This window comes from Sciurus vulgaris (genome assembly GCF_902686455.1).
Source record: "Sciurus vulgaris genome assembly, chromosome: 4".
Classification (NCBI taxonomy): Eukaryota; Metazoa; Chordata; class Mammalia; order Rodentia; family Sciuridae; genus Sciurus; species Sciurus vulgaris.
The window spans coordinates 123,828,664-123,853,384 of NC_136464.1; the positions used below are offsets into that span (position 1 = coordinate 123,828,664).

The window sequence follows — 24,721 nt, forward strand, 5'->3', positions numbered from 1 at the left end:
AGACCTGACAAGAACAATTTTCGAGGAGGAAAATTTATCTGGCGCTCACAGTTCTGAGGTCTCAGTAAACAGACAGCCCATTCTGTTGCTCTGGGCCCAAGGTGAGACAGAACATCATGGCGGAAAGGTGTGGAGGAGAGAAGCAGCTCAGGACCTGGCAAACAAGAAGCAAAGAGAGACTGAGCTTAGCTCACCAGGATAAAATATATATCACTGCCTACAATTACCATCCAGATAATCATTCTAATGGATTTGTGTGCTGATTAGGTTAAGGCTCTCAAACCCAATCAGTTCGCATAAACTTTCTTGCATTGTTGCACACATTAGCTTTTGGGAGACATCTCATATCTAAACCATGCACTGTCTAAGTTGTAACAAGACAAACTGTCCCTCTTGCCAGATGACGTGATCTTATAGAAATGTATACATGCTCAAGGACTACATGCATAATAGAATACCCCAGTAATTGTTAGAACTAATAGATTCAGTAAGGTAGCAGGATAGAAAATCAACATGCAAAAAGCAATCATGTTTCCCTATGCTAATAAACTCTGCAAAGGAAATTAGGAAAGCACTTCCATTGATAATAGCACTGAAAGGAATAAAATACTAAGGACTAAGAAAGTGAAAGTCTTGTACAGTACAAACTATAAAACACTGATTAACATAACCAAAGAAGACACCAAAAAAAGACAAATGCATTCAGAAATTTGAAGATGCAATGTTGTGGAAATGTCCATAACGCTCAGAGATCTGGCATATTTAGAGGAATGGTAAAAGCAATTCTGAAATTTCAATGGAGCTACTAAAGAATAGTCAAAGCAATCAAGACATAAAAAACAAAGATGAAGGCATAACACTTTCTGACTTTAAAATATTTTACAAAATGACAGAAATAAGAAAAAAAAAGCATGGTACTGACATGAAGATATAACAATAGTCCAATAGTCCGATAGAGCTAAATAGTGAAACTGTAAGTAAAGTCACACCTCTGTGGTCAAGTGATCTTTGACTGGGGTGCCAAAAATACTCAATCGGGAAAGGATAGTCTCTCAAAACATATGGTGTTTGAAAAACTAGATTCACACGTGCAAACAAGTGAAAATAGACCATTTTTTTTTTACATCATACACAATATCAATGCAAAGTAGAATAAATACTTAAAACATAGACCCACAATTGTAAAACTAGTAGAACCACATGTAAGAGGAAAAGTCCACAGCATTGATTTTGGCAACCTTTAAGGAATGGGACAACAAAACAAAAACGCAAAACCGAAAAGAAAAAAAAAAAAAAAAAAAGCTCCTTATAAATAAGCCCCATAACCATTTTGCACAGCAAAGGAAGCAATTAATAAAGTGCAATGTCAATATAGAAAGTTGAAGATGATATTTGAAAATCACACATCTACTAAGAGGTTAATTTCCAAAATATGTAAGGAACTCATACAACTCAAAAGCAGAAAAACTAACAACTAAATTAATGAAATAAGCAAAGGAATTGACTATACATTTCTCCAAAGAAAATATACAAGTGGCCAGTGGATATAAAAAAATGTTCAACACCATTAATTCTAAAGCAAATTCATATCAAAACTGCTATGAAACTGCTATACCCTTTTGGATGGCTATTACAAAAAATAAATAAATGAAAGATAAGAAGGAAATGAAGGGGAGGGATGGGAGAGGGAAAGATGTGGACTGAGAAAGACATCGTTACCCTGTGTATGTGTGTGATTACATGAATGGTATGAATCTACATCATGCACAACCACAGAAATGAAAAGTTTTACTCCATTTCCATACAATGAATCAAAATCCAGTCTGGAAAAAATAAAAGTAAATAAATAAATAAAGATATGTGCTGAAAAAAAAAGTGCTGGCTACAACAGAGAAATTAAAACAATCTACATTTACAGTAATGATGCAGAATGGTAGCATTTTCATAGTTGCTGCTACATAAAGCCAGATGAAGCTTCTCCAAAAACTTAAAAGCAGAAATATCACCATGATCGCACAATCCCATTTCTATATGTGTATCACAAGAGGATCTCAAAGAGATATTAGCACACCCATGTTTATTGTAGCTGTTAATAAAAGCAAAAAGTGGAAATAGCCTAAATTTCATCAACAAATGAATATATTAAAAATAAATGTGAAGAAATGGATGGAATATCATTCAGTCCTGAAAAAAGGAAGGGGATTCTTCAGTATGTGACAATATTTATGGATTTCAAGGACATATCCTAAATTAGTAAACCAGTAAAGAATGTCAAACACTTTATGCTTCCACTTATACAAGTTATCTAAAATAGTAAAATTCTCAAGCACAGAATAAAATTATTGTTATCACAGATTGGGGATACATGGTGATTTTCTAATAAACAGAATAAAATTTCAGTTATGCAAAATGAATACTTTCTAGAGATATGGTATGAAACATTGTGCCTAAAGATTCCATACTGTGTTGTATACTTAATAATCTAAGAGGGCATTCCATGTTCTAAGGTCTTCTTCAATTTCTTTTTTTAATGTTCAGTAGTTTTGATTGTAGAAGGCTATCACCTCTTTTATTAGATTGATTGCAAGTATTTTTATTTTTTTGAGGCTATTGTGAATGGGGTAGTTTTCCTAATTTCTCTTTCAGTAGATTCATCACTGATGTATAGGGATGTGTTTGATTTATGGGAGTTGATTTTATATCCTGCTACTTTGCTGCACTCATTTATTAGTTCTAGGAGTTTTCAGGTGGAATTTTTTGGATCTTATAAATATAGAAGCATTTGGTCAATTTTTTTTTTTTTTTTTTTTTGGTTAGGAAATACTTCGTTGACAGGTCAGAGTTTAAAAATATGTATACACATATATAAAAAACACTTCTGCCTCTGCCCCTCCCCCATGAGTGGGTCTAGGCAGCTCCTTCCTGCAGGAACAGGGGAGAGGACCATCTGGGCAGTGCCTGTTTTCTCAAAGGAACCTGCCCTTCTCTCCCCACAGGTTCCTGCCTCCAGTTCCAATGCAGGGGTCCAGGTGGTGAGCCAATATGGGAAGGAAGGGCTCCTCCCCAAGCTTCCATCCCACCTTGCTTGGGTTGCAGGTGTAGGGGGGCTCACTGAACTCTTTAGGAGTCCCCACCTCTGGTGGACTGTCCATGCCAGAACCTTAGGTGAAGAAGAGGAGTTGGGTGGGCCACTCTGATCAGTGCTGTCTCGGTCTAATGGCTGCTCTCCCTGGAGGATGCCTAGGGCTGATTGCTCTAAGGCTACAGAGTCCTGACCTTGGCTCTTCCAGTCCCCTATCCCCACCATATTTTGTTTAAAAAGAAAAATAAAAAGAAAGATAGAAATTGGGAGAGGCCAGGGGGTGGGGGACAGAACATGGGAGAGAGACAAAGGTGGTCAGTTGGGGAGGGCTCCCTGACTATCCCTGACTGTCTCCCTGACTCAGTTGTAGTCAGAGTCTGAGGAGTTCCCCAAGGAGAAGGAGCTGGAGCTGCTGTCCCCCGACTCATTGTCCTCAACCTGATAATCAGCCTCAACTTCATCCTTATCCTCCTCATCCTCCTCCTTCTCATACTCATCCTTGCCTTCATCTTCACTGTTGGACTCAGAGGAGTCCCTACCATCCACAGAGGAGTTCCAGTTCTCATCTTATTCCCCTACTTCATCTTCATCCTCTTCATCATCCTTCTCAGACTCTGACTTGGACTGCAAGGTGGTCCAGCTGGATTTGGGGTTTGTTCCTGGCAGCTTGGCCATGCTATAACATTTGTTGGAGGTGTATTCTTTATATGCTGCATGGTCCTGGGAAGACAGACTCTTGACTCAGAGGTCCAGGTGCACCTTGTACTCCTTTTGGTGCTCCTCAGCCATCCTTCTGGCTCTGGAAATGTGCTGCCAGTGGCTGCCTGTTTCCACCATGCGCTCTTTCACTGGCAGGCAGTTCAGGTCTCCACTGGACAGTAGCTCCTGGGAGAACTTCTGGTAAACATTCACAGGAGGCTACTTGGGTTCTCCCTGGCGCTTCATCTTGGAAGAATTTGTAGTGGATGGAGGTGTGTCTGCATCTCACTGAGCTCTCTCTCATATTGCTTTTGGTTTTCAGTGACCTTCTTAATCCACATCAGAGTCTCTTTCTTCTCCATGTTGTTCCAGGTCATCTCCATGCTTTCAAGGCCTTTACACTATCCTTCTTTAAGTGGACCAAGTAGTCACAGATGACACTCTGTTACCAGACTTCCTCAGCTTTCTTGGGCAACTTGGGCAGCTTGCCCCATTCCTTGCACTTGTCACTCAGCTTCTTCTCTGACTGCCACCTCCCTGGCCTTGAACTTGGGTGCCATCTTCTCCAACGAGTCATTCCACATGTGGGCTAGTAGGCGGGTCATCACACTCTCAGAGAGCTCCAGCCTCTCCCCCTGCAGCTGCCATGCTTCTCCTCGGAGAAGATGTACACTGGAGGACACCTGCTGCTTTGTCTTCTCCAAGCCGCACTTCCTGCCTTCCTGGGTAGACTTCTTGGAAGTCCGGTTGGTGGCCAGCTTCTTGTTGATGTTCAACATCTTCTCCTCTCCCAGTACCTGCTGCTGCTCCTCCTCAGGCAGGCTTCTGAGGAAATGGAGTAGCTCCACTTCATGATCTTTTTGTTTTCTAGTTGTACTTCTTGTGATAAGCAAGCTTCTCCTTCTGGGTCAGCAGATTCTGTTGTTGGCATTGTTCCATGTGCTTTGTACTGGATTCATCCTTCATGTTGGCCATGAGCTCTGTGCACTACAATGCAGTACAGCTTTTCAGAGATAGCTTGGTGGGTTGCCCATCAAACTTGTCCTTGAGCTGGCCTTCAGACTTGGTAAAGGTAGACTTGGTGATGCTCTCCTAACTGATGTTCAGTTCAGGGTGCTTTTGAATATTGTCACACATAATCTCCTCTTACTCCTAAAACTACTCCAGGGTCTTATGAATTCATTTCAGTCTTTTTTGTCCAAGAGCTGAAACCACTTCTTCCCCAGGGAGTCCTTCATTGCCATCATAGTGGCATCTGGCCACACTTTGAGATTCCCCTTCTCATGAGTGTACCACAGCTGCTGTGGGGTTTGGAGCTTCCCAGGGATGTCTGACTTCTTGGCATTCTGGTTAAAGTCAGGGTCATCCTCCCTGAATTCAGCCAGGTTTCACTTGAATTCCTGTTTCTCCCTCTGAAAGTCCTGAATATATTTCATCATCTTCTTCTCTGGAAACTCCTTGTATTTCTTGGACACATTCTTGGTCAGGCCTAGGTTGCTCATCTCAGGGTGGAGTTTTGCATACTTGGCCCACTTCTATGGAAAAGTGAACATAAGGGGTCAGGGGTTTCTTTGGAAAGCCTAGGTATTTCTTGAAATTTCTTCCTTTATAAAGATTTTTAACAAGTTCTTGAGCATCAATGATCAGTTCAGCCAACATATGGAACTTCCTCACCTCATTAGAAATCTCTACCCACTTGAGCTTGCACAATTCTACAGAAAAATCTTTAAATGCTACTTTTTTCCTGGTTCATGTGTGACTCAATGATTTTGAAATTGGAGCTATCATTGGATGGAAGGTTGTTCTTCATGCATTCCAGCAAAGTTAGCTTGTCTTCCTGGGACCAGTGTTCTTAGCCTTTGAGGGTGGCTATTTCCAGGTATGTGTGGCAGTGGGCTTCATGTAACTAAATGAAATCCAAGTGAAACAAAATGAAATTAAACCCCTATTTCTCACCCTGAAATAAACTTAACTCAGAGTAGATCAAAGACTTAGGCACTAGAACAGAGACCTCTACTTAATAGAAGAAAAGGTAGAACAAAATCTTCACCATATTGGCCTAGGATCTGACTTCCTTAAAAAGACTCCTAAAGCACAAGAAGTAAACTCAAGAATCAATAAACGGGATGTATTCAAACTAAAAATCTTCTTCTCAGCAAAGGAAGCAATCAATAGTGTGAAGAGAGAACCTACAGAATGGGAGAAAATCTTTACCACATTCACTTCAGATAGAGTGCTAATCTCCAGGATATATAAAGAGCGCAAAAAATTTAACACCAAAAAAAAAAAAAAAAAAAAAAAGAATCAGTAAATAGGCTAAGGAACTGAACAGGTACTTCACAGAAGAAGAAATACAATCGATCAATAAACATATGAAAAGATGTTCAATACCTAAAATTAGAGAAAGGCAAATTAAAACTGAGATTTCATCTCACTCCAGTCAGAATGGTTATTATCAAGAATAAAAACAATAATAAACGTTGGTGAGAATGTGGGGATAAAGACACACTCATACATTACTGGTGGGACTACAAATTGTTGCAACCACTCTGGAAAGCATATGGAGTTTCCTCAGAAAACTTGGAATGGATCCACCATTTGACCCAGCTTTCTCACTCCTCATTTTATACCCAAAGGACTTAATATCAGCATACTACAGTGACACAGAAAAATCAGGCTACATACATGTTTATGGCAGCTCAACTCACAATAGTTAAATCATGAAACCAAACTAGGTGTCCTTCAACAGATTAATGAATAAAGAAAATGTGATATATATATACACAATGGAATATTACTCAGCCTTAAAGAAGAATGAAATTACAGCATTTGCCAGTAAATGGATGGAGTTGGAGCATATCATGCCAAAAGAATTAAGCCTATCCCAAAAAACCAAAGGCTGAATGTTTTCTCTGGATGCTAATTCACAATAAGAGGTTGGGGGTGTAGAGAAGAAGAGAGGTAATTTGGGTTAGAGCTGAATGAAGGGAGGGAAAGGGATGTGGGGGTAGGAAGTATATTAGAATGAATCTGAAATTAGTACCCTATGTACATATATGACTACATGACTAGTAAGAGTCTACATCATGTACAACCAGAAGAATGAGAAATTGTACTCCATTCATGTATTATGTGTCACAGTACATTTTACAGTCATGTATAACAAATTAGAACAAATTTTTTAAAAAGTAATATTCTAAGGAAAAAAGTCCAACAAGGCAGCTTTCATGTTAAGAAACCATTATAGGTCAATAATTGGTTGAGGTAAGATGGCAGTGTATTTCTTTATCACTGGAAGAATGTAAGAAAGCCAAGAAATTAAGAAATCAGGTTTTTTGAAAACTAGTTAAATGTATAGTAAAATTCCCTCCCAAATTCACAATCGTAAAGCTAGAATAAGTCAAAGTGAACCAAGTCTTACAATCTTGGAGGTCTGTATACAGGCATGAACTGGGCGTTAGATATCTGCACTCCAGTAGCATTCATTTCTAAAAGTATCTGACAAATTTTGGTTGAATGAATGACATTAGATATAAGCTTCTAGTTTAAAGGAGAAAGAAATTTGTTCTACAAACAGCTGGGAAGAAACTGTCTTCACAACCAGTTGGATAAACTCCATTCAGAAAAAAAAAAAAAAAAAAAGTCATCATTCAAGAGGATTACAAAAGTTAATTTTCTTATAATGGCTAATGATAAATTAAGCCAGGCACTATCACAGATAAATTCCATATAGCACGGGCTGAACATTTGGATCCTATTAAGGTCAGTTCTCCCTGTTTAATACTATTAGTAATGGATTCTGATTCTGTCAGTTGGATACTTCCCACTATGAGGCACCATCATTTCAACATATACCTACAGAGGTCACAATGGGACACAGAATGAGAATCACTGAGAGAGTTTATTGATATAGTCCAGGCAAAGCAATGCTGTCCTTTATTTCAACTCACATTTCATTGGTCAGAAAGAACCAGCAAGGATATATCTGAGGTATTGCTCATAATTCAAATGAGAGTTTATACTGGACAATCTTTACAGTTCTTTTCAATTTTCATAAGAGTATTTTGAATGTTTAGTAAAAGATTGAGCTTTGAAATTTAGATTAAAGAGGAGGTTGTCATAAGCTGATGAGACAGAATGAGATGAAATGAAATGAAGAAGTGAGGGCAGGAAGGTCACTCAACAAAGGTTTCTCAAGGAATGAAAGACAGAAGCATAAACAAACTTCTATTCCATTTTGTTCCACAAGAGAACTTTCATTTAAACAATTTATAGAATGACATATTTGTAAAAATATACTGAATTAATGTAAAATTTAACAATATTAAAAATTGATTGCCTAATAAGAATGAAATGTCCTATACCTTTATGATATTGAATGACTGAAAACATTTATAAGATATGCTATTTTATTGTGATTTTGAGATTCTGTTAAGGTTTTGTTTAGATGTATTTAATTCAAAGAAAATTCTGAAAAAGTTATTTTTGATATTGTTGTCACTATAGACCATTATGAATCTATTTACACTAAATGGTAAGTAATGTGAATATAAGTAATATAAAACCAATTTCTGATCAAATGTATGTATTTGATAAAAGGAGGGGTCTAATTTGTTAATGGTTGTTTCATTAAATCTTCAAAAAAATTGAAGTTGTAGTATTAGACTAGTTTTAAATTGTCCCTGACTTCAGTTTTGACATGATATATGATATCAGTGTTTGGATATGTCTTTAGTACATTTATGGAAACTTACTCAAATGCTTCTCTCTCATAAATGTGGCAGCCCTTTCCAAAGCAAAAGGTTAACTGTTTTTCCATCATTGCACTTTCAATTCAATTATTTTATATCTTAGAAGGATGCAGGTAGGAAGATCTCTTCATAGCCTCCAGAAATAAATCAAGAAGGTCAGGCTTGAAAAGTTCACAATTATATTGAATATATTGACATCTAAGAAAGAATAATGGGATGAAATAATGAAGGCTATAACAATTATAATGAAGAAGTCAGAGGATTTTAATAGTAATCACAGCACGTAATGGAAATAATTCAAAAGCAACTTCCTCCTTTAAACTATAAAAGATTACAATAATCAAATTCACTCTGTCGAGAAGAACTAAACTACATATATACATACATACACAGAGTGAGAGAGAATCAACATTTCTATATAAACTCAGAAGAATATTGTATCTGGATCAAATTTAGAGAAAAAATCCACTTCTCAAAACTTAATTTCAGTGGAGCAATTGGATGGATAAATGCATCAATTTTTATAATAAAAACTTTAGACTGTATAAAATCCAAACTCTCATTCCATTGTGCAATAAGTATGTGGATACATATTGCAAACTAGAAAATATGCTAAGGCCTAGAGAGCACATAAAGAAGAATAATGGTAAGATTTCTAACTCGGCAGTTTTACCAGTCCAAACAGCATAGGCACATGTGTGCATATGTGACTATATATACGTGGTTGTGTAAGGGTGCATAAACATATGTATGCAAAAACACCAAAACATGCATATGTATGCACTTGATCATGTTTGTATGTATAAAAACACACACATGTGTAGGTATGTTAATATAGTCTTACATACACTCATGTACTTGCTATGCTTCTTGCTATATAGTGAGGCATTGCTACTTATGTGAAAGACGTTGCTGCTATTGTAATAACATGACACTTGAAGATGGATCAGGAGACATAGTAGACTGAAATCTGCTGAGAATTAAGATCTTTGGAGGGATACTTGATTTTCAACATTTCATGTCATTAGATAGTTGTTGACTGAATACAATATTTTTATAAAAATGGGACAGGTCATGTGAAAAACTGCTAATAACATATTAATGTGTAATTAAAAATTATTTTTCCCCCAAAGCAACGTACTATTAAAATTTTGCAAACACATTTCTTTTGCTACTTCCATGTGGAGTGTTCCCTCCCTAGTCCATTTCGTATGCACTCTCTTCCTAAAAAACGACTGATTATTTCAAGTGCACCAGTGAATTCCCTATTTACCAAAAAATGTGTATTTCACAGAGGGACACTTATCACCCAGTACAAGCTGCTTTGCAGTTTATTACCTTGAATTAAAATAATCAGATTCACTCTGTTGAGAAGCTAAACTACTTTGTGTGCTATACTGGTGAGGGGTTGAGGAACCTGGCTTTACTCCCAGTTTCTATCTTGGAATAATAATAAGAAACTAATACTGTTTCTTCATGTGCAAAGTTATTTTAGGGACTGATATTCAAATGTATGTGATATATAATAAAATTCATATTTCTTAATAAGTGGAGTGATCACATAATTTATAACCAAAGTGGGCTAATTTAAGATGTAATGTAGGTGCTTTGAATTAGGATTCTTAGGAACATTAGGAAGTATGATTGAAATAAATAAGTATTCAATAAATATGAACTATATTGATGATGATAATAATGTCAGATTTTAAATGTTCAACTTGAAAAATATTCAAGAAACATGAAATATGTCTCTTCGTATTGATGTGTATGGGAGTATCAGTGTTAATCAAACATAAACTTTTTACATATATATGTATACTAATACATATATACATATATTTTTATATGACTTTAGTAAAACAGTTTCTCCAAATATTTCACATACTTTTTCTATGATATACAGATTTTCTTCTGTATATTTTAGGAGTAATGTAAGAATTAAATGTGCATGTGTGTAGATAGATAGACACATATCTAAGTATCTGATAAAGAAGCATTCTATAAGTGATCATTACTTTCTCTATGGTTTTATTTATTTATTCATTTATTTATTTATTTTGCGGTGCTGGGGATTGAACCCAGAGCCTTGTGCTTGCAAGGCAGGCACTCTAGCAACTGAGCTATCTCCCCAGCCCTTTTATTTGGTTTTATATGCAACATATTTAAGCAGCATTTTCTAAGAATCAAAGATTTACTGTAATTATGTGTGGACCTACTTGGCTTAGATGTTTATCTTTAATGATAATTAAAGATAAATTTAGGACTGGGGTGTAACTTAGTCATAGAACACTTATGTGGCATGAGAGTAGGCCCTGAGTTTAATTCCCAGCATAGCATAAAAACAAATAAACAGACCAAAAATGATATTCAACTTTACATGCTAAAAAAAAAAAAAAAAAGAAATCAAAGAAATACCTGTGATTTGTACCCTTTGCTGTAGTATAAAATCCACATGTATTTTAGTAAGGTCTCAATTTAAGTATGTAAGTATATATATATATATATATATATATATATAGAGAGAGAGAGAGAGAGAGAGAGAGAGAGAGAGAGAGAGAGTAGAGAGAGAGAGAGAGAGAGAAATACAAATGACATTCAATATATACCAGCATGATTACTGAGTAGATATATGGATTTATGTACAGAATTAATAAAAGCTGCTCCATCTATTTGACTAAGTAAATGAGAGTAGGGCAAATGTACTCAATTCCCTACTTTTATGCTGCCTACATGAAGACTCTCAAAAAAAATAATAAAGTGATAAATATAAGTATCTAAATAGCCGTGCCAAGTATTTTGTTTTAATTCCTCTAATTTAAATACTGGCTTGTATTTTGAGATCATTTACATAATTGCACCCTGTTTATAAGAGTGCTATAGGTTTTAGAATCTATATTTTACTTCTATGCTTAACCAGAAAAATTGTTACACATACTTGCTTTTTTTTTTTTTTAGCTTTGCATTTTGTCCTTTATTATTATCAGTTCTTAGTTGCTTTCAGAACTAATGTGGTATTTGGTCATACCATGTTTTCTTAGACTCTTGTATTAATATTGAAATACAATAAATACAATTTTCTTTATGCCATAATTTTTAAGTCTGCTTAATTTAAAGAAAAAAATAAAATTTTAGTTCAAATAGATAATCTGAAAATTTTCCAGTTGTTGAAATAAATAAAACATCCTGTCTAAAATTTAGCAGTTCATATCTTGTGCAAAGTTTGAATTAATTTCAGGTTAGTGACTTTGATATTATCTAAACCAAATGTGTAATGAAGGTATAGGAACAAATTTACTCCATTGAAAATACACTTAAGAAGCCAGGCGCCTATAATCCCAGCGACTCCAGAGGCTTAGGTGGAGGGATAGCAAGTTCAAAGCCAACCTCAGCAACTGTTTTAATCAGGTTTTTTTTTTTTTTTTTTTTTTTTTTACTGGCATGACTTAAAGAACTGAGTAGTACAACTGTAGAGGAGAAAAAGTTTATTTGGGGGCTCTCCGTTTCAGAGGTTTCAGTCCACAGACAGCCACCTCTATTCCTCAGAACTCTAGGTGAGGCTGAGCACCAAGGCAGAAGAGTGTAGCAGAGGAAAACAGCCCACATGATGATCAGAAAGCAGAGAGAGAGAGAGAAATCTCTGCTTGCCAGACACAAATTTATACCCCAAAGTCACACCTCTAATGCCCCACCTCCACCAGCCATACCCAACTTGCCTTCAATTACCACTCAACCCCATCAAGTGATTAATTCACTGATGGGTTAAGGCTTTCATAACCCCATCATTTTACTTTTACTCTAAACTTCCTTGCATTGTCTCACTTATGAGCTTTTGGGGGACACCACATATCCAAACCACAACTTAGGTTCTAGGCAACTTAGTAAGACCTTGCCGCAAATAAAAAATAAAAAGGACTGGGGATGTGGCTCAGTGTTTAAGTGCCCCTAGATTCAATCCCTGGTACCAAATATATATATTTGGTACCTATTTGGTACCTATATATATATATATACATGTATATTTGGTGTATATATATATACACACTCATACATATATATGTAAGAAATTTACACGCTCTAATGCCACATGTCCAATGGACCTATTGTAGTATTTGTCTATTATGATAAATAGTTGCCAAGTTTAGAGTTATTAATAGCTAGCATACATTGTTTTAAGGATCATAATCTTCCATGTAAACAAGCTTGAAAAAGATACTTATAATAATTGTGTAGAGGTTAGAAAAACAATCTCTGAATCAGTAATCTGTTCGTGTGTTCTAAATGACTAAAAATCATGAGAAAACATCAGTGATATATTGAGAACCAGAACTCAGTCACTTGTAACAGAATCAGAAACACAGACAATTCTAAAACTGTGACTATTTTTCTTTTCTTAGCTACAGTAGCTTTAACGATTGTTAAATTTACCATCTTTAGCAGCATTTGTATTAAGGTGATGTTGGTGCTTTAGGTTAAGCATCTGGAGTAAATGCAAAGCTATGAACTCAATAGTATTTTTAATAATGCATAAGTTAACATGCTAATTATACTTGGTATTTGCACATCCTCCTAAACTATAGAAATAGCTGTATTCTCTTTAGATTGCTGACTTATGTGCTTTGTAAATATAAATACTTATTGGCTTTAGGTTTACAGACTTACTAGAGACTTAAAGAAGGCTTTATTGATTAACTCTGTGATGACCACTGGCTACTACGTGCCACTCTTAGGATAATTAAAGTGCAGTGAAGCAAACTGACAAAACTACAGGATGGATAGTGTTAAAAAGAATAAATAAGAAAATAGATAACCACATATGTATTGCCTGAAGAAACTTTAGTACAATTAGCGTAAATTTTCAAATACCAAAAGCTTTATGGAAGGCTTTTTATAATCTCTGTGACTTACAAAATCCAATGCAAAGCTATTCTGTTCTCTTCAGACCTACTGGACTGATTATATAGAACAACAATATCTTACTGTCTTGTTCTAGAAATGCAGTTATCTTCATACTCGCAATGCTTTTTAGACAAACAGATGGTGAAAGTTTCACTTCTTTTTTCTTGCCCTCTATTCTGGAATACAATGTTCACTTGTGTCGAAAAAACTTCTTTGGAAATGATAAAGAATAGAGAACACCACAATACTGACTAAAATGAAAATAATTTTACTTATCTTGTTTGAAAATTTAAACAGGAAACAATGTTTTACAATAAACAACCAAATACAGCATAAATGTGCACACATAGTCATATACACAGATGCAATCATATGCTCATATAACCTTTTACATTATAATTTGCCACTTAGCAATTATATTTCTACTTACCCAGCCTAGATCTTCTCATTCTTCATTGATATATGCTCACTCCACTTTATTATTGTGTGATATCTCCACTGGACCACAAAGTGTTTGATTAAACATTATTCTGGGGGTGTCTGTGAGAGAGTTCCTGGATCATTTGAATCAGCACACTGAATTATGTTGTTTTCCCCAAAGTTCAATGTGGGTGGACTTCATCCAATCCATTGAAGGACCAAAATAGTACAAAAGACACTCTGTCTTTGAAGTGAAATATCAGTCTTCTACTTTCACACACAGACTTGTCCAGGAACATTCATCTTTGGCCCTTCTGGGAATCAGGTCCTTAGACTCTGTCTAAACTGCATCATCAACCCTTCTGGGGCCAACTTTTCTAATTGCAAATATTGGAAATTTTCAATCATGTGAACCAATAACTTATAATATCTACTTCCTGACTTCTTATTGGTTGCTTCTCTGGATACCCAGACTAATAACCTGACAAAGATTCCATAGATTTCCACAACTTTAAATACCATTTATCCAATGATATCTCTCTAGTTTGTATTCCAGACAGGTGTTCTTGTGTAAACTTCAGTTCTTACTCAACTGCCTAGTTTACATCTCCACTTTGGTGTTCTAAAAGCATTTTAACAAGTCCAGAACCAAAGATCATGAAGGCCTTCTTCCTTCATAACTGCTCTATCTGAAATTTGACCTACTTTTTCCTAGTTCCTCCAGGCCAAAGTTATCAATAGCATTGTCTCCTTTTCTCATGATTCATATCCAAAACCTTAAACAAATGTTTTTAACAATAAATACAAAACCTATCTGGAATTGAGTCAATTTTTACTTCCTCCATTTCATCCCTTGTCCAAGAAATATTTGTTTCTCTCCTATATTACTGCTAAAATCTCCTAAATATTTGTCCTTCTGTTCTTTCCTTATTGTATCTACTCTTACTGTGACAGCCTGAAAAATATCTTCAAGATGTGTGTGATCAAGTTTCCCTTCATTTCAAAATTCCCAGTAGATATTGATGACTCTCTAGGTAATTTGTTTCAATTTACCACTGAAAAAACTAGGGAAAATGAGGGAATATACATAAAAAGTTTTTGAAACAAAAAAGCTACAGAAGAATTTAAAGCAAAGACCCAAAGAAGAAAAATTTTCAAGGTTTGAGTTTGTCATTTGGAGTAATTTTTCCATTTTCTTTATTCTAGATATGGTGGATAAAAAACACAGAGGCTAAGCAGTGCTTTCTACAGGTTAACTAAGCATATGGGTCAAAAATTAAGAGTTTAGACTTAATAAACTAAGAAATGCTGGTATAATTCCCTTGCTTCAGTTATAAATTGAAATCTGTATTGGAGGCAAAAAGATTTAAAGAATCAAACAGATTCTTGAAGGGACTGAAGCACAGCTTTGAATGATCTCAATTTCTAATAAGAGTAAAATACTCTGTAATAGACTACTCTAGGGAACCAGTCAGCCACAAAGGTAAATATCTTTCAAGGACAATGATTTTATATGAGTCTTAAGTTATCTTTAAATTTTCTTTTATCTAATATTTAGAACTTAATAAAAAGTAATTTGGCATTTCAGAAGACAATATCATGAAAAATGAAAAATTAAATAATGGAAAAAGAGATCTTGAGGGAACCTCAAAAATTACAGAAATTGAATTAAAATGATTATGCTTGTATGCTCAAAATATTATTGAAAGTTTTAGCAGAGAGAGAACTAGATATAAAATAGTCAAAAGGAAATTTTAGAAAAGGAAATTAACTACTGAGGCCAACACATTTGATGGAGAAATAGCACATTGGTTCAGGTGATATGATTGTGAACTACAATGCAATTTAGAAAAAAAATTAAAGTGAAGCACACTAGTAAGAAAACAAATATAAGCAAATCCACATGAGAAATGTGTGATACAGATCACTATAGGTGACTTAAGTTCCAAGAAGTGGAGACAGATATAAGAAGGAAGACACAATATTTAAAGAGAAGAGGACAGATGATTTGACAAAATTGGTGATTATCAAGTGATTAATAGAGTTATATTTTAGCTTCTCTTCTCTTACCAAGGGCATATTTAAGCTTGTGGTCATATATAGGTAAACTATTTTGGAAAGCTATCCAGAGACTTGATGTAGAAGGCTTGAGTTGATTTCAATAGAAAGGAGAAAATTTCAATCCAAGATATCTTGTATTACTGCTTATCACTGGGAATATTTAATGATCAGTCCTACGAGGGGTTTTATGAGTAATCTTAGAATTCCATGCTTCAAACATAGACGTAACATTTAACTGCTGCATTTCTACACCAATTGTTCAAAATTGTTCTGGAGGTGATGGCCTTCACAATTCCCAGTATGTACATAGGCCACCATTCCTGAATGACGGTTTGCGAGTTACCCATGTGGTAGCAAAGAAGAATTTCTAGGTATAAAGAAAGATATTTGTGGTACAGTGTGAAGATTGCCAGACTATGACTATGAATAGCTCATTGCTAAACAATAGAGCAAACAACAAAAATAATACAAAAAACAACTTTCAAAATTGGGAAATTTAGCTACCTAAACAAAAATACAAAGCTAGTAGATACTTATCAAGATGGCTAGAGAATGGAAATATCAAATATTGTGAAAGATATGGAACAACTATTGGTAAGGGTACAGACTGACAAATTCTTTTGACTATTTAGAAGTAAAGTTTTGTCAATTCTGTAACATTTTGTCATTTTTGAAAATCATACAATGTATTCTGTACCAAAAACTATTAGATAAAGTTTTCAGTGTTGGCCATCAATTATAAAGTTTGTAGGAAAATTTGCATGAGACACATTGATATAGCATATTTAAGAAAGAAGGCAATGGGCCAGTCATCCTATCAAATCCAAACATATTACAAATTTGTAATTGTTAAAATGGTGTTGTTTTCCATGCTTACACATATTACCAAGAGAAGGAAATAAAAGGCGGATTTTAAAAACATATCTACTTATAAATTAAAATTTGGTATACTGTTGCATTAATGTCATAAATAGGGAAGTAACTAATTGATTATTGGGTTAAAATTAATTAACTGTAAGAAGGACAAACTCCTGGCCTAATCACCAACATATTAAATATTAAATACATAATTTAAGACTATATGTCACAAAAAATTTTTAACACAACAACATAAAGAATAAACCAAAAATGTGGGAAAAGATTGGCAGTATCATACTGAAAAAAAATTAGTAACAAAAGCTATCATAGGAAATACAAAAAGATGTGAAAGAGTAAAGTGTATTTGCAAAATATGTAACTAAAAATTGATACTTCGACTATAAGAAACCTATGAAAATAACACACACACACACAGTGATCCTTCATTAACAAAGCAATTGTTTTCTACTTTATTAACTAAGAGCAATATTTAGAAGTAAGTCTAAATTCAGACTTACTTTATATTTAGAAATTTTTACTTATATTCAGGAACAAGTCAATTTGGACTATTCACAAATGTAAGCCTAGTTTTATATCACATATTTTTTTAATAAAATATGAAAATGTCAACATAGTATTTAACATTTTTTAGTATTTTTTTCCTGAAGACTGCATTTACAGAAATCTATTAATTACATGTTAAAATAGAGGTTCATGTTTTAATAAAGATACTTTTAAAAATCCTATTCTTTGATCTGAACCACAAAACTGAGACAACAAAAAAAAGATTGCCCCTTGGAAAGTGTCTCAAGACAGGCATGCTGTGCTACCACGGTGGCTGTAAGGAGGACCACCTTGCAGAGCTGGTGTGTGGCAAAGACAGTTAACCTGTGAAGCATAAGAGGAAGTGTCACCACAGCCTCAAGCCTTAATGACCCAATGCCACCAGTACTACTTCAATGAGGTTTTTAAAAATTTTACTATTTCAGTGTAACTTCTGAAAAACAATGCCTCAGTCCGAGAGGGTGGTTGTGGCAACACCAACTGAAAGATTAGCCATTAAATAGAACTTCTGGATTTAACAATATTTCTTAAAACGCATGTGTGTGTTTGTGTGTGTATATTTATCTTTGAAATACTTTGAAATATTTTCTATCATATGATCCTACATAATTTAATTTAGAGACCAATGATCATATTCAATAAAAGATATTGAAATTTGACACCTAAATTATCTTAAACTTTTCAGCTGTTTTTATTTAAATTTAAAATTTTAGTGATTATAACTGTTTATCACTAAGCATATTTTTCTATTGACCATAGTCAAAAAACTGGAGAAAAAGAAGAATATCCATTAGTTGGTTAAGTGACTACATGAAAACTAGTTAAGAAATGCTTTATTCTTATCATCTTTTTCTCATGGCTAAATCTTCAAAATACTTAATGCATATTAATATGTCAATATAGTGTCTGTAATATTTGATACCTAGTTAGCATTTTTATTGAACTCTTATGTTAACATTTTCAGAAATAGACTGTTATTAATTACCAATTTAAATCCATACTTTGATACCATGGTCACTATTAAATGGGTCATTTCAGCAGTAATAGCTCTTGCAAAGAGCAATACTTCAATTTCAGCAGATTTCAGTGTTAATAATTAAAGTGTGCATGTTCCACAACCTATTTGTCATAGTAACTAGACAGCATAAGACATTAACATGATTTTGCTCTTGATGAAAGACACCATTCCATTCCATCGCTATTTTCATAGCATTACACTTCTCTTAATCTAGTCTAATTAGAGGAAAATGGTTATTTACCTGTCATGTAAAAATAATAATTTCATATCTTAACAGCAATCTGGGGAGGTATGATTGCTAAATTTGCTAGTTGACTCTGTAGGTAATACTGAATATAATTTATTGTAGTTGTTTCATTAGTTCTGCAAAATCTACTACCACTGGCATCATTATGGACTAAGAGCGCTCCTCTGTGTATATTCATCTTCAAGAAATCTGAAAGGTAAAATGCGCACATTTCTTCTCTCCTTCTCTTATTTTCCTACAGAACAACTTCTTTCCTAAAGAGATAATTAACAAACTGGATCAGCAGGTTATGAAATAGTAGCCCTGAGATCATAGTTTTGTCTTGATTAGTCTAGCTGTGGGATTTAAAAAAATTACTTACCTTTCCTGAGACATAATTTTCTACTGAGTATTATATAAACAGTTATCCTCTGGCTTTAGAATTTGATAGTGCTATACTAACTCTAATAAAAGTTAGAATTAAAAATTCTCAACTCTAGAAAATGTATTTTGACTACATATGATAAACATCATTATGTATTATATTCATGGAATGTTTTCTTAGTTACAATATCACTATTCTAAATATTTAAAAGGAACTGAATATAGAATAGTTTAAAATCCATCATACAAAAACAACTATTTAATATCTTATAAGAAAAGGATAGAAAATCTATAAAAGTTGGTAAGAAGGGTAAAAATAAGACTGGTTTATCTCCTCAAGAAGTTCATGGCAGGACGCTGTGGTGCACACCTGTTATCCCAGCTATTGGGGAGGCTAAGGCAGGAGGATCACAAGTTCAAAGCCAGCCTTAGCTGCTTAGTAAGACCCTGTCTCAAATAAAACATAAAAAGGACTGGTGATGTGGTTCAGTCATTAATTGTCCCTGGTTCAATTTCCCAGTACAAAATAAGATAAAATCACACTATAGGCTTTATGTAGAGGAAAATAATTTTAAGTTCATATGTCCAGCCTAGTAAACATATAATTTTCCATTTTAGAATACTGCTGTGCCATAAATAAAAAGGCAAATTAACACATTATCTAGCCCAATTACCAATACTTTGTTAGATCTATGATGCACACACTATACAATTCATGATCTTCTAAATCTATTTGAAACCATTTTTATGGCATATTAATCAAGCAATCAGTGAGTCATACTAGAATACCATGAAGTCAACCACCATGAAATTTTAAATCAGATCTCTAAAGGTAGAAAATCTCATCGCTTTTGGAAGGTTACTGTAAGAATGTAAAATTTTACCTATTAATAGTGGAAGAAGGCAATGGCATTGTTTCCAATCTGGTTTTATGACTCAAACTGACATTCTAAGAGAATTATAATTTTCTCTATATATTGATTCTTCTCATCCAGGTATCTTGTTAGAAGCTGATGTCAACATAGTGAGAGGGTGGTCTTAAATGGTCTAACACAATTTTTTTCAGCCTCAGCACTATCTACAATTTGGGATGAATATTTCCTTGTTGTGGAGGGTTTTGACCTGTGTTTTATAAGATCTCTGGCCTCTGTCCACTAGATGAGAAGAGCACTGTCCTCACTGTGACAACCAGAAACTGTCTTCAGATATTGCCAAATGTCCCGCCAAGGGCAAAAATCACCACCAGTGAAGACTCATTGATCTAAGGACAATCTAAATATTTTTTCCAGTGTTTGACTCCGAAATGAGCAATAACACGGAAGAGGGCTTCTGGCAAGATTCTGAGGGAAAGTTTTACCCTTTTTTCGAGGTGGGGATTGATATTGGGGATTGAACTCAGGGGCACTGGCCACTGACCACATCCTCAACCATATATTTTATTTAGAGACAGGATCTCACTGAGTTGCTTAATGCCTCTCTTTTGCTGAGTCTGGCTTTGAACTCATGATCCTCTTGCCTCAGCCTCCTGAATCACTGGGGTTACAAGTGTGCAAGTTTTATCCTTTCTAAGGAGCACAGTGGGTGAGCACTTTTTCTTTGACGTTGGGATTTCTGAATAGGGTTCCTATAACTACTGAAGCCATCATTCTACAAATCTGATGATGAAGTCACAAATATGGACGGTAAGTGGACTGTTGGAAAGATCCTGGAAAACTAAGCCATTAGGTAGCTGAATCAGTCATAGCTCAAGTTCATCATTTGCACTTTTTATAAAAGTGTGATAAAAGTTATGTCCTTAGTATTTAGCTAACACACACAAAAAATGTTTAAATGTTACAGTAGGGATGCATTATAAAATTTATAAAGTGGACTTTATAAATGTTTTCTTTGATTTTCGCCCCCCGCCCCCCTGGTGGTTTAAAGTCTTAAAAATCAATACCAAACTACCTATTTTATTTTTACTTTATTTGGACTTTGTGAATGTACTGAAGTGAGAGAAATACGCTTGCTATCAAGGGTCAAGCTGATTAATATTAACTTGAAAATCCATGACTTATATATGACTAATTTAAGAAACATTTTCTCTTTAAATTATGAGGAACAGCAAATAATAATTTCAGTTAAGGCTAATAAGACTGCTTTTTAATATTTGCTTGTGATGTAAAGGTTATTTTTTCCCACAGTTTTGAATTTTTTTCCCAAATGACATCTGTTTCCAGTCTGAATTCAGGGTTTGTAACTTACTTTCCTGGATTAGTTCTACCATGTATTGTTGAAATTCAGATACATCACAAGCCAGTCTACCATAGCAACATGAATCATAGCACTTCATGCTTTCTAAGCTTAAAAAACGAATTTTGAGGAAGAAGAAATTCCCTTGTCTATTGAGTAAATTGTGACCTTTAACTTGAAAGAAATATTCTCCTCACTGTTACATTTTTTCATCTTCTTTATCCCAACTGAATACAGAATAGAAACATTTACTTTTCCTATTCCTATAAATGAACTTTTTGCTTTTGAATAAAATTTTTTATTTTATTATCTCATCAAATTATTCTTTTATAAAGAGATTACTACTTTATCACCTAATTGATGCTGGAATCTAACATGAAATCTATGAAAGTGAATATCCAGAGTACAATCCCTTCTTTCTCATGCCTTGCCTCCATTAAATATGTTTGTAAACTTGACATGTTCAAAATACAAATACAAAAGAATCCAACAAAATAATCTTAACATCCTTGGTAATGTTTGCTTGAAAATCTCTTATGAAGGATAAGCATTTTCAAGAATTAACATGTAGAGATTTAAAATTGCTGATGTTTAAATTGTTACATCCATTCTGATTCTGCATCCTATCTTTCTAGATTATACTCTTTAATATGCTAACACCATCAATGTTTTGACACACAGGACTTCCATGAAATGATGGTTCCATTTTTCACTTTCTCCCATCTCTGATGACCTCTCTTCAATACATAGTGTACATTATTGCAGTGATGATAATAATGCCCTTCTACATACTGTCAGATTCCTTACCCCATCTCACTTTGTCATACCTGCTTGGCAAAATCACTATCTTACTAATATTTGGTATTAGGCTACTTTGGCTCTACACTTACCCAGCCAAATGTTAATAAAGAGAACACAGAACCACCCTATCAGTCCTTTCTTCAATCGCCACTATTGTGAATTTAAGTGAACACTGAATGCTGCCTAACAACTATATTATATTTATATATTATATTCTTTACTGTACTTAAAAAATTATTTAATGTTCTCTTTTTTTCTCAAAATTTCTGCACATATTCCTCTATCCTGCTCTCAGGTGATGATGTCACCTCCTACTGCCCCACAAAAATGAAGTCTCCAAAAGATACACCTATTATTTCCATCTGTAACAGATAGGAGCCCTTCACCACCTTCAAAATTGCTTATTGCACAGCCTTGCATATCTAAGTTTTTGGAAAATTTATGCTTTTGGTTGAATAGGCCCAAAACCCTGAAGTCATTTATGAGTCCTTCTTTCTCACTCCTTATTACATTCCTCGTGATATACTGTTGAATGTATTTTTAAAAAGTATGTAGTATTTGACCCCTAATTATCATTCCTGCTTCCAGGCTCATTCTCTCACTATTACTGAAATAATATTTGGTATACTTTTATGCTATATCCTCTTTCCATGTATCCTATTCTGAACTCAGCTGCCATACATGTTCTTTCAAAATTCTTTCTTGGACTCAATGAGTTAACCCAACTTCTTTTTAATCATTGGTTCCTATATTTTTAGTCTTTTTTCTTTTGATGATGTAAAATGTCTCTTTTAATTTTTTTTTTTATTTTTCTTTCAAACAACTGTTTCATTGAGTTCTTTTGTGTTTGATCATGAGATTTTTCTATTTTCATTTTTCTATTTGTAATTCCACAGCACACATTTGTAGAAAGAAGTATTTTATTATATGCTCCCAACTTTGCAGGTCTTCAGCTATCTATTTGTTGTTAATAAGTATTTTCTTATCTGAATTATCTCTAATATCAAGTAATACAATTCAGTACTTCATCTTAATTTTAAATGTCATAAAATATCTTAAATTTTATTCTTTAGCACTATTTTTTGAATACTTAGTATGTCCCAGTATTGTGCTGAATTCTGGGAATATATATATATATATATATAGTGTTTATTTCTTATAGGATAGATGTTTTAATAATTATAGTAAACTATGTGATAAATATCCAGACTTGGGTATTTCAATGAGGGTAATGAAATAGAGTATAAAAATGGAAGTTATTTTTTTCAAAACAATGACTTTAAAATGCCACACTAAACAATGAATAAGACTTCATCTGGCACACAGAGGAAGAAGAGGTAGAAAGGCATCATGCACAGGTAGCAAATAAGTAATATTGCATTGGAAAGTGTCACAGTGTGCAGGAGATGAGATGTGAGAGGCCGGCTACCCTATCACACATCTGTTCTCCAGCAGCATTCCAGACTGCACAGCATAATGGAAATTCTTCTTTCTATGTTTCCTATCGAATTTCTTTATTGTATTCAGAGATAATAGCCTGCATTTCTTCTCTGTGAATATTTTTCTGTTATCTATTACACATTACATTCATTTATTTCAGATCACAGCTTCAACACAGCAGATTTCTGCATTCACAATGAAACACATGGCCCTTCCCATAATCTTTACTGTTAATGCTCATAATTAGTCACTTTCTGCTTAATGAATTCGCTAAGAACTAGCACTTTAATCATTGCAAAAAGAAGTGCCTACAAATAGCCCGATGCAAAAGGGAAGAGTTGCACACCACAATCATTTTAACTGATGAAGAGGGCACAGGGGAAATGCAATCCTCATAAGTTATGAGTAACTTATTCCTCATATTTCATTGTTTTATTATCATTAATTCAATAAACAGCGATGACTAAACTGTTACAAGTATATCATATCATAATTGGATCTATGTTATTATGTAATATCATCCCAAGCTACATATAAACACCTACTTAGATGGCACCTGACAGAATGAAATTACCATTTCTTCACAGGAAAATAAGAGCCTAGAAGGGAAATTGCATTATAAAGTTTGTTTCTTCTGTTCTGCATCCCCTAAAAATGTGAGGTTCATATCAATGTAGTCCTTACTAAATGTAAACTAAGATAGGTGGCCAAAGGCAAAATAATAGAATGTTATTTGGGAAGTGACCAAAAAGCTTGAGTTTGATCCAAAGCACATCTGTTATTATAAGAATAAGCTTTGGTGAATAATTGATAATTTCTAAAGATTATCTATTTGTAGCAATAATGATATAATAATGATATACTAGTACTACAGATAATAATAGTTATAATAATAATTTTATCACAGCATTTTTTGGAGGCTACATTTTACTTTGTGGCACTTGTTTTTGTTTGTTTTTTTTCCCTCTCTATGTATCCGGTCCGTTTTCTGCCAGCTTTTAATCCTTCCTCTGGCCACCAAAATATGGGAGAATTAATGCTATATAATGTAAATATATCAATTATTTTTAAATGTGGATAGAACACTACATATATATATATATATATACGTATATGTCATTGTTCAAATGTTTAATACTATTTTAAGTCATGCATATTCTTAGAAGTTTTTCACTAATGTGGATACCAAAAATTTTTAGGGTCTTTTTTGGTGTAATCTTTTATATTGCTACCATTTTCAAACTACTGTTGATTCCTCTTTCACAATTCGTGTATTAGATGGATTGCAT

General features: G+C 34.1%; 1 pseudogene across 1 annotated transcript; it reads right to left on the minus strand.

Moving 5' to 3' along the window:
* Window positions 1-3,442: 3,442 nt before the first annotated feature.
* Window positions 3,443-13,540, minus strand: LOC306658972 (nucleolar transcription factor 1-like; annotated as a pseudogene). The gene is made up of 2 exons: window positions 13,510-13,540; window positions 3,443-5,632 (listed from the first exon to the last, which is right to left on the minus strand). The product of its transcript is annotated as a nucleolar transcription factor 1-like (transcript).
* Between the last annotated feature and the right edge of the window lie 11,181 nt (window positions 13,541-24,721).